The sequence below is a fragment of the Apium graveolens genome, chromosome 10 (assembly GCF_009905375.1).
Source record: "Apium graveolens cultivar Ventura chromosome 10, ASM990537v1, whole genome shotgun sequence".
In the NCBI taxonomy this organism is placed as follows: Eukaryota; Viridiplantae; Streptophyta; class Magnoliopsida; order Apiales; family Apiaceae; genus Apium; species Apium graveolens.
Genome location: NC_133656.1, coordinates 75123645 through 75134049, shown reverse-complemented (window position 1 = coordinate 75134049; position 10405 = coordinate 75123645). Strand labels below are relative to the sequence as shown.

General features: G+C 39.2%; 1 non-coding gene across 1 annotated transcript; it reads right to left on the bottom strand.

Moving 5' to 3' along the window:
- Positions 1–2763: 2763 nt before the first annotated feature.
- Positions 2764–2870, bottom strand: LOC141694681 (small nucleolar RNA R71). Its single transcript, XR_012563967.1, has one exon. It is a non-coding gene; the product is annotated as a small nucleolar RNA R71 (small nucleolar RNA).
- Between the last annotated feature and the right edge of the window lie 7535 nt (positions 2871–10405).

The following is a 10405-nucleotide window of genomic DNA, read 5'->3' as shown; positions in this document are numbered from 1 at the left end:
GCATGGTTGTGTTCCTGATGTTGTTGATGTGATCTGGAGGTGTTGGTGGGGTGAGGACGCCGGGAACGTGTTCTCCGGCGAACCCGACTGTTTTCCGGCGAAGGGCTGGAAAATTACAGTTTAGTACCCCAACTTTTGAAAACGATGCAGTTAGGTCCCTGAAGTTTCCAGACTTTGCAAATTTAGGATTCCTGTTTATAAAATGTTTAAAAATCATATTTCCTATTTATTTTTATTATAAAAATTCATTTTTAAATTCTGAAAATTCTAAAAATTATTATTTTAATTCTGAAAATTATTTTTAATTCACAAATAAATCTAAATTAATTAGTTAATTAATTTCAGTTAATTTATAATTGATTAATTGGTCAAATAATTCAAAAATTAATTGATTAATTGATTTAATTAATTATTAATTGATTTTAGTTAATTATTTAATTAGATTTAATTATTTAAAAATGATTTAAAAATTCTGAAAAATAGTTTCGAGCTTTAAAATATTATTCTAAATTATTTCCAAGGCTCGATAATTATTCTAAAATTATTTCGGAGCCAGAATGGGCCAACCGAACCCTGTTTATTAACCCGAAATTGATCACACGACCCGTTTTAATTCCGAAAAATGTTTTAAAAATCATTTTAAATACGAGAAAGCCTATTTATGACCCGAGACTTCTTTATAAATAATATATCATTGATTACGTGATGTATTATGTGCTATATGTGAATTGTTAATTGACTATCGGTCTATATATTCGGTGTTTACTTGATTATTGCATAACTTTCAATCCGTTAATCGGATTTGGGTAAAACGAAGGGTAGATAGAAGTATGTCTTGAATAGAATTCCATGAGTAAATTATTGATAGATGCTTATGATATGTGAGCAGAAGAGGCAAGACGTAAGAAAGGGAAACAGGTAGTTGAGGAGTAAAACGGTTGTGATTGGAAGCGAGTGCAGTGTAGTAAGCTAATACCAGACAAGTGTTCTGAACTTTCTCGAGATATTATAGTACTTGATAATCCTGTGATATTGCAAGTGCTTTAAAGCACAGAAACCTAAATCCTGATTTCAATTATTATTCTTGAGCCATGAATCATATTCTTTCTAATCCATTGATTATTGTATACCCAAACAAGAACCACAAATCTACGATACTACTCCACAAATACATACAAACTAAATACCAAACACTGAAATGAACTATTATATACTCAACCCATGGTATCTTATACTTTGAAAGACCAAATCCTTGAAACCTTGAAACGTTGATTCCTTTGTTATCCAATTCCTTCATTACCCAGCATCCAAGCTTTTAAATTGCCTTATTGATCCTTACAAGGATTGAAACCCTTTCATTATTAAACATTTATTGTTGTTAATGATTTCGGTTATTGTTTATTATTGCATATTCTGTTATTATGTTAGAATTGGATTGTTTTTATAAAATTGTGGACCAGATTCGTGGTCAGACCATATAATGGTCAAGTTAGGCCAATGTGTGCCTTGGATCCAGTAGTTAGAGCAATGATGTGTGCCTTGCTCGGGGTTAGTGCGTGACTGATCAGCAGCCTAACCTTGGTTTTTAAATTAAAAGTATAATATCCAATTCTAAATCAGAATCCATTGTTCACTTGATATCATAACCATATTCATCTGATGATCATTATTCTCAGTTTTGTCATTATGACTTGCTGAGCTAGTTAGCTCATTTGTGCGATGTTGTTTATATTCTTTCCAGTTAAAAAGGATCCAATTGGTAAAGAGGATCCCCAGTCCAGCGCGAGAGCTAGGGGTTCAGGTTGAGAAAGCGGAGCTAGTAGGCTTCTTTTGGAATAATTTAAGTTTGTAAAAGTTTGTAATAATGTTTAATACTCAGTTTAAATTTGAAATAGTTGGGATTTGAACGGTTTGTAATATATTAGTGTGTTTGGCTTGTGTGCATACTTTAACCTATTGCGGTCCGTGGTGGTTGGTAAGTAGGGTCACTGCATATATTATTATTATCTTTATTATTGTTATAAGCAGGTTATAATTAAGGTGTGTGTGTGGACCCCAAACTTCTGACCCGGGTTTGGAGGGCGCCACAACTAACAAGTTTTTGGCGCCACTGCCGGGGACTGCAGTGTTAATTTTTAGTTTATGTATTTTCCATCAGTGGTCGTTAAAGTTCATTGACTCGGACATTGTTACTTATTTGTTTTCTTGTCTTATTTTAGGCACTCTAGCGAGGGTGATGCATACACGTGCGCGTACTCGTAAGAGAACACTGGATAAAGCCGAGGAAGTAGTTGTGGTGGTTCGAAAGGAAGTTTTGAAGAAGAAAAAAATGTAGAAGAAGAAGAAAAAGTCGAGGAACCAGTTTTAGTAGAGATGGGAGATCAAGCAAAAAATTCTAAGGCTTTGATGGACTATTCTTAGCCTAAGATCAATGACATTCAGTCAAGTATCATCAGGCCAGCCATCAGGGCTAACACTTTTGAGATCAAGTCAAGCACGATTCAGATGATACAGAACTCAGTTCAGTTTGAGGGTTCTCCTACTGAAGACCCCAACATGCACATCAGGGATTTCATCGAGATCTGCGACACGTTCAAGTTCAATGATGTGACTGAAGATGCTATCAAGATGTGACTCTTCCCATTCTCTCTGAGGGACAAAGCTAAGTGCTGGTTACATTTTCTACCAGCAGGCTCTATCACCACTTGGGAAGATCTTGCTCAAAAGTTTCTCACTAAATTCTTCCCTATGGCAAAAACTGCTATAATCAGGAATGCTCTTACTCAGTTTGCTCAGCAAACTGGAAAATCTCTGTGTGAGGTTTGGGATCGATATAAAGAGATGCTAAGGAAGTGCCCACACCATGACATGCCTGATTGGATGATTATTAATTGTTTCTACAATGGATTGGGTGCTACTTCTAGACCCATGCTTGATGCAGCATCAGGAGGAGCCTTGTGGGCCAAATGCTATGATGAAGCTTATGAACTTATTGAACTGATGGCTGCTAATGAATACCAGAATCCTTCCCAGAGACTAACTCGGGGAAAGGTAGCAGGAATTCTGGAGTTGGATGCAGCAACTGCTATTGCTGCCCAACTTAAGGCTTTGATGATGAAGGTGGACACTTTGGCTAATCATGGGGTTAATCAAATCACTAGTGTCTATGAGCTTTGTGCTGGTTCCCATAAGACTAATCAGTGCGCAATTTCTAGTGAATCAACTCAGTTCATGAGCAACTTCCAGCGTTCGCAGCAACCTGTGCCAGCCACTTATCATCCCAACAACCGCAATCATCCTAATTTCAGTTGGATCAACGCTCAAAATGCGGTTCAACAGCCTTATCAGTAGTATCCAGCTAAGCAGTACAACCCCTGGTTTTCAGCAACCGTAATATGCACTGAGACAGCAATTTCATCTGCAACAAGCTAATGAAAAATCTGAATTAGAGGAGTTGAAGCTAATGTGCAAGAGTCAAGTTATTTTTATCAATACCTTGAAAAATCAAATTGGGCAAATTGCCAATGCCTTGCTAAATCATCAACCTGGTACTCTACCTAGTGACACTGAAGTGCCGGGAAGGAAGGAAGTTAAGGAGCAGGTAAAGGCAATCACCTTGAGGTCTGGAAATGTTGTGAATCCCGAACAAACTCAAGCAATGACTGAAGAAGCTGAGGATGAGAAATAAATAGAGCAATAGGAAGTAGAAGTGGAACCAAGGAAGACTATTATTGAGCACACTCCTCCTGAGGGTAATACAGAGGAGAAGCATATCTATCCTCCACCGTCTTTTCCTAAGCTGCTACAGAAGAAAAAGCTGGATAAGCAATTTGAGAAGTTTCTGGAGGTGTTCAAGAAACTTCATAACAACATACCTTTCACTGAGGCTCTTGAGAAAATGCCTAGTTACTCAAAGTTTATGAAAGGTATTCTTTCTCAGAAAGTGAAGCTAGATGATTTAGAGACTATCGCTCTCACGGAGGAATGCAGTGCTGTGCTGCAACAGAAATTGTCTCCGAAGCTTAAAGATCCAGGAAGATTCACTATTCCGTGTACTATCGGAAAAGTATCTTTTGACAGATGCTTATGTGACTTGGGAGCTAGCATCAATCTGATGCCTTTGTCAATCTTCAAGCAGTTAGACTTACCTGATCCAAAACCGACTTATATGACCTTATAGTTGGTCGACCGTTCTATTGCATATCTGCGATGTATTGTAGAGGATGTCTCGGTCAAAGTTGATAAACTCATCTTCCCTGCTGATTTTGTCATTCTTGATTTCGAGGAGGATAAGAAGATTCCCATAATCTTGGGAAGACCCTTCTTGGCGACTGGTCGAACCTTGATAGATGTGCAGAAGGGTGAGCTCATAATGCAAGTGCTGGATCATGATGTAACTTTTAATGTGTTCAATGCTATGAAATTTCCTATGAAAAATGAGGAGTGCTTAAAGGTGGAGTTGGTCGATTCTGTGGTTACTTCAGAACTTGATCAATTGCTAAGGTTCAATGCCTTAGAAAAAGCCTTATTGGGAAATTCAGATAGTGAAGATGATGAAGGTGAAGAACAATTACAATATTTGAATGCTTCTCCCTGGAAGAGGAAGATTGATATGCCTTTTGAATCTCTTGGAGTGGAGGAATTGAATAAAGCTCCTAAACACCTCAAGCTATCTATTGATGAAGCTCCCACTCTTGAGCTTAAGCCTTTACCTGAGCATTTGAGGTATGCATTTTTAGGTGATGCATCTACTTTTCCTGTTATTATTGCATCTGACCTTTCAGGTAGTGACGAGGAAAAGCTTTTGAGGCTTCTAAGAGAGTTCAAATCGGCAATTGGCCGGACTATAGCAGATATCAAGGGAATCATCCCTTCTTACCGCATGCATAAAATTATGCTAGAAGAAGATAGCAAGCCTACGGTCGAGCAACAAATACGACTTAATCCAATCATAAAGGAAATAGTGAAGAAGGAAATTCTTAAGTGGTTAGATGCAGGAATCATCTATCCTAATTCTGAAAATTCATGGGTAAGCCCGGTTCAATGTGTGCCACAGAAAGGTGGAATTACTGTGGTAGCAAATGAGAAGAATGAGCTTATTCCTACAAGAATAGTCATGGGGTGGAGAGTTTGCATGGACTACAGGAAGCTGAATAAGGACACTAGGAAGGATCTTTTCCCTTTGCCCTTCATTGACCAGATGCTTGACAGATTGGCTGCTCATGAGTACTACTGTATTCTTGATGGCTATTCGTGTTAGAATCAGATTTGTATCACTCCAGAAGATCAGGAGAAGACTACCTTCACTTGTTCATTTGGTACTTTCGCCACATTTCAGAGATGTATGATGACCATTTTTCTGATATGATTGGCCAGAATGTGGAGGTGTTCATGGACGACTTCTCTGTATTTGGCGTTTCTTTTGATGAATGCTTGCAAAATCTTGGACACGTTCTCAAGAGGTGTGTTGAGACCAATCTGGTTCTCAATTGGGAGAAATGTCACTTTATGGTATGACAGGGCATTATTCTTGGGCACAAGGTTTCTAGTAAGGTTCTTGAGGTGGACAAAGCCAAGGTGGGGGTCATTGAAAATCTTCCTCCACCTATTTCTGTTAAGGGAATTCGCAGTTTTCTTGGTCATGCGGGTTTCCATAGGCATTTCATCAAAGACTTCTCTAAGATTTCGAGGCCATTATGCAGTTTGCTAGAGAAAGATGTCCCTTTCAAGTTTGATGATGAGTGCCTTGCAACTTTTAAAACATTGAAGAAGATTTTAATCACGGCACCTGTCATAACTACACCTGATTGGAATGAACTTTTTGAGATGATGTGTGATGCAAGTGACTATGCAGTTGGAGCAGTTCTTGGGCAGAGGAAGAACAATATATTTCATGTTGTCTACTATGCTAGCAAGACTCTAAATGGTGCTCAACTGAATTACACTACTACGGAAAAAGAACTTTTGGCTATTGTCTATGGTTTTGAGAAATTTCGATCTTATCTACTTGGGACTAAGGTGACAGTTTTCACTGATCACACGACAATTTGTTATCTTGTCTCAAAGAAGGACTCGAAGCCTAGATTGATTAGATGAGTTCTTTTGCTTCAAGAATTTAAACTAGAGATCAAGGACTGAAAGGGGACTGAGAATCAAGCCGCTGATCATCTCTCGCGTTTATAGAATCATAATGCTACTTCATTGGATAAGACATTGATAAATGAGTCTTTTCCCGATGAGAAGCTGTTTGGAGTGCAAGAAGAAGAACCGTGGTTTTCAGACATTATGAACTACCTTGTGAGTAATATCATGCCTCCCGACTTATCTTATACTCAAATGAAGAAGTTTCTACATGAAGTGAACTGGTATATGTGGGATGAGCCATTTTTTTTCTGATAAGGAGCTAACCAAATCATCAGGAGATGTATTCCTTACAGTGAAACGGGGGGGGGGGGGGATCTTGAAAGATTTCCACTCAACGGCTTATGGAGGATATTATGGTGGAGAAAAGACAGCAGCTCGTATTCTGCAAACAGGTTTCTTTTGGCCAACCTTGTTTAAAGATGCTCATCAGTTCATTTTGAAATATGATCGATGTCAACGTGTGGGTACTATATCTAAGAGGGATGAGATGCCTCTTAATGTGCTTCTCGAGGTTGAGGTCTTCGATGTTTAGGGAATTGACTTCATGTGGCCATTTATCTCATCCTGTAATAATCAGTATATCTTGTTGGCAGTTGATTATGTGTCGAAATGGGTTGAAGTTAAGGCGTTGCCAATGAACGATGCGGAATTGGTGATTAATTTTCTTTATAAGCAGATATTCACAAGATTTGGAACTCTAAGAGTCATAATCAGTTATGAGGGGTCGCATTTTTGCAACCGCAAGTTCACTACTATGATGCAAAGGTATAATGTGAATCATCGCATTGCTACGGCTTATCATCCTCAGACGAATGGTCAAGCCGAGGTATCTAACAGAGAGATCAAGTGTATTTTAGAGAAAGTTGTGTATCCATCGAGCAAGGATTGGTCTTTGAAGCTTGATGAAGCTGTTTGGGCTTATCGAACAGCGTACAAGACTCCACTAGGGTTGTCACCGTATCAGTTGGTTTATGGTAAGGGGTGTCATTTACCGGTGGAGCTGGAGCATAAAGCGTATTGGGCTTTGAAGAAATTGAATCTGGATTTGGATGCAGCTGGAAAGAAGAGGATGCTTCAATTGAATGAGCTCGACAAATTTCGACTTTAAGCTTATGAGAACAACAAAATATACAAGGAGAAAGACAAGAGGTGGCACGATCGGGGTCTAGTGCTTAAATCATTTGTGTCAGGGCAACAAGTTCGTTTGTTCAACTCTCGTCTCCATCTTTTTCCTGGAAAGTTGAAGTCAAGATGGTCAGGGTCGTTTATTGTCAAAATTGTGTTTCCACATGGAGCGGTGGAAATTTTTGAGAATGATCCGGGCCAAGCATTCAAGTTAAATGGTTAGAGGTTGAAGCATTACTATGGTGACACAGCAAACAGCGAGATGGTTAGTGTCGTTCTATTGTCCATTTGAGCTCAAGGTTCTACGTCGAGCTAACGACGTAAAAGTAGCGCTTGTTGGGAGGCAACCGAAGTTTGTTGTACAATAGTAGGTAGAGGAAGCAAGAAGAAAGGATAAAAACACAAAAAAATCAGAAAAAGAAAAAATTCAGGACTGAATACAGAAGCCTGGCGCGCCCGCGCCGTGGTCCCGACTCAGAAAAAAATAAAGGTAGTTTTAAGGGGAAAATCGGGAATTTTGCTATAAAATTAATTCCCAACCGAATTTTACTTCCCCACTTCCCAAATTTCACTCTCCAAATCAAACCCATTACTCCCATTATTCCCATAATCAAATCCCACTTCTATTCCATATATAATTCTCTTTTCACCACCTATATATACATACACCTTATACACAAACTTCTTCACCACTTCATAAATTATCAAACACAAATTCTCTCTCAAACACAACTCTTATTCTCTCAACTCAATGCCAATGGCACCCAAGAGACAAAGAACACAAGTAAGCAGCAGCACCACTGATTTTTCAAGCATGGGTGGTGTAAGGCCAAGGTTCTCTACTCCCGAGGCTAAAGTGGAGTATACGAGGCTTCTCTCGAAGCCAATAATCAAGGAGCGAGGTTTTCTGCCATCAGGAAAGGATGGTAAGCTATTGGAGATAATTCTGGAGATGGGCTGGGTTCCTTTTTGTGAGGCTCCCGCTGCTGTGCCCATGAGTGTTGTTCGTGAGTTCTATACGAATATGAAAATGAGAAGAATGGCTTCACGGTGGTTCGAGAGAGGACTGTGGAGTCTAGTGCTGAGCCTATCAGGACGGTGATTGAGCAGCCTGTGAGGAAGGTCAGGCAAGACAAGTGGAACGATAAGACTCTAGAGGACTTTGATCTGGATCTTATTATTGCTACGCTGTGCCATCCCGGCACTCATTGGAAGATCAAGAGGGGTACGACTGAGTATTCTACGTTCCCGGCTTCCAGCATGAACAGGTTTGCCCATGCATGGAACACGTTTATTTGTGCTAACATCATGCCATCTTCGCATGTGTATGAGATTACTGTGGAGCGTGCACAACTGTTATGGGGAATTCTTCAGGGCGATTATGTGGATTTGGGGATGGTGATTTATCAGGGTATCTTGAAGTACTTGAGGGGGAGTACCACGGGGTCTATTCCGTATGCGTCTGTTGTGACGAAGCTGTGCATGACAGTTGGTGTTCATCGGCCCGCACATAAGCAGTTGCAAATCCCGAGTGCTCCTATTGACAACACTACTTTGGCTACAATACAAGAATGGGATGGAGGCAAGCCCGATCTGAAAGGGCTTGGTTATACTTTTGAGCACCTACCTGGTGGGAGGCCAGCTGCTGGGGCTACTCAGGTGAGCATGACTACATGGAGATCTCAGCTAGGAGATGAGGCAGGGCCATCACAGCAGGCACATGAGGAGGAGGAAGGAGCTGATATGGGAGCTGGCATGAGCATGACGCAGTACATGTGTTTGACTAGGAGGATGGATGCGATGGATGACATCCACAACATGTTTGCACGTGATCTCACCCAGGCATTGGGGATAGCTTTTAGAGCCACCAGTGTTGACATCCAGTGACCAGTTTTTGGTGAGGATTCCATGTATACACCTCCGGACACACCTGACACTCCACCCGTTGAGGGTGAGGAGTCTGATTCTGATTAGGTATGCCTGAATTCCTTACTATTACCTTTGCTAAGGACAGTGAATATTTTAAGTTTGGGGGTAGTAGTTGAAGGAATATGTTTTGTGTGAGTCACATGTAGTTGCATATTCATGATAGTTTAGTTCATATAGTTGCATATTTTTCCATGCAGTTTTTTTTATTTTTGGTAGTTTTTTTATGTTAGTTTGTTCATATAGTTCATGCATGTGCATTATAACATGATCCCTTATATGGTTTTTCCAGTTGACTTTTGATATTGATGCTAGTGTAGTGATATCGTATTTAGTGATGTTAAGTCGTATTGAGTTGATTTGCATGCTAGAGACAATTGTATTTCACTAAGTCTTATAGGTTGCCAGAGTGCTAGATCATGATCATGGTTTGTTTGTTTGTCGAGGTTTAATCGTTTATTTATATTTAAAATTTAGGATATTCTCTTGATAATAAAATAATATGGATTTTTAGGAATTGGGGAAAATTGGATTTCATTGCTAGTTATGGCTAGGTGTCAAATGGCTAGTAGCCGGGTCATGTTTATATGAGTAGTCTAGGGTTGAGCGAGATGGAGCGAAACGCACTCGTTCAGAAATTGAAAAAAAAAAGAGAAAAAAAGGAAAAAAAAAGAAAAAAAAAAGAATAAGTGTTATCTATAATTGATCACGAGTGGGCTCTTTAGTACTAGAGTTATTAAATTCTTAGGGGACTTTGTGCCTATTGACCTAAGGCTTTTATAGTCTGGGATTTGCTAACCTAACGCTCGCTACATGGGTACTAGTGTATAAGTCTTTTGTGGACCTCACTCATTGCACGATCAAATAAACATATGTGTTTTGTTTTGTTTGAATAAAAGCATGAATCCATATAAAATCCAATAGAAGAATTGAAGTGTTATTAGTTATTTTGAGTCTAGCTTTTTATTTTATTTATAACCTTGCGATTGCCTTGTTGAGTAGTGAGTCATGATTATTGATCTAGTTGCGATAGTATATCTGTAAGCATTTGCACACACGCACATCTCTAGTTTGTAAGTTGATTTATATGATTTGATTGATCTTTATGCGAGTAACTGCATTTATTGAGATGTTGCTCATTGATTGGTTTAGTTATTCTATTGGAATCGTTGCATTCATAATCGTTGCATTCATATTAGTTGCATTCATA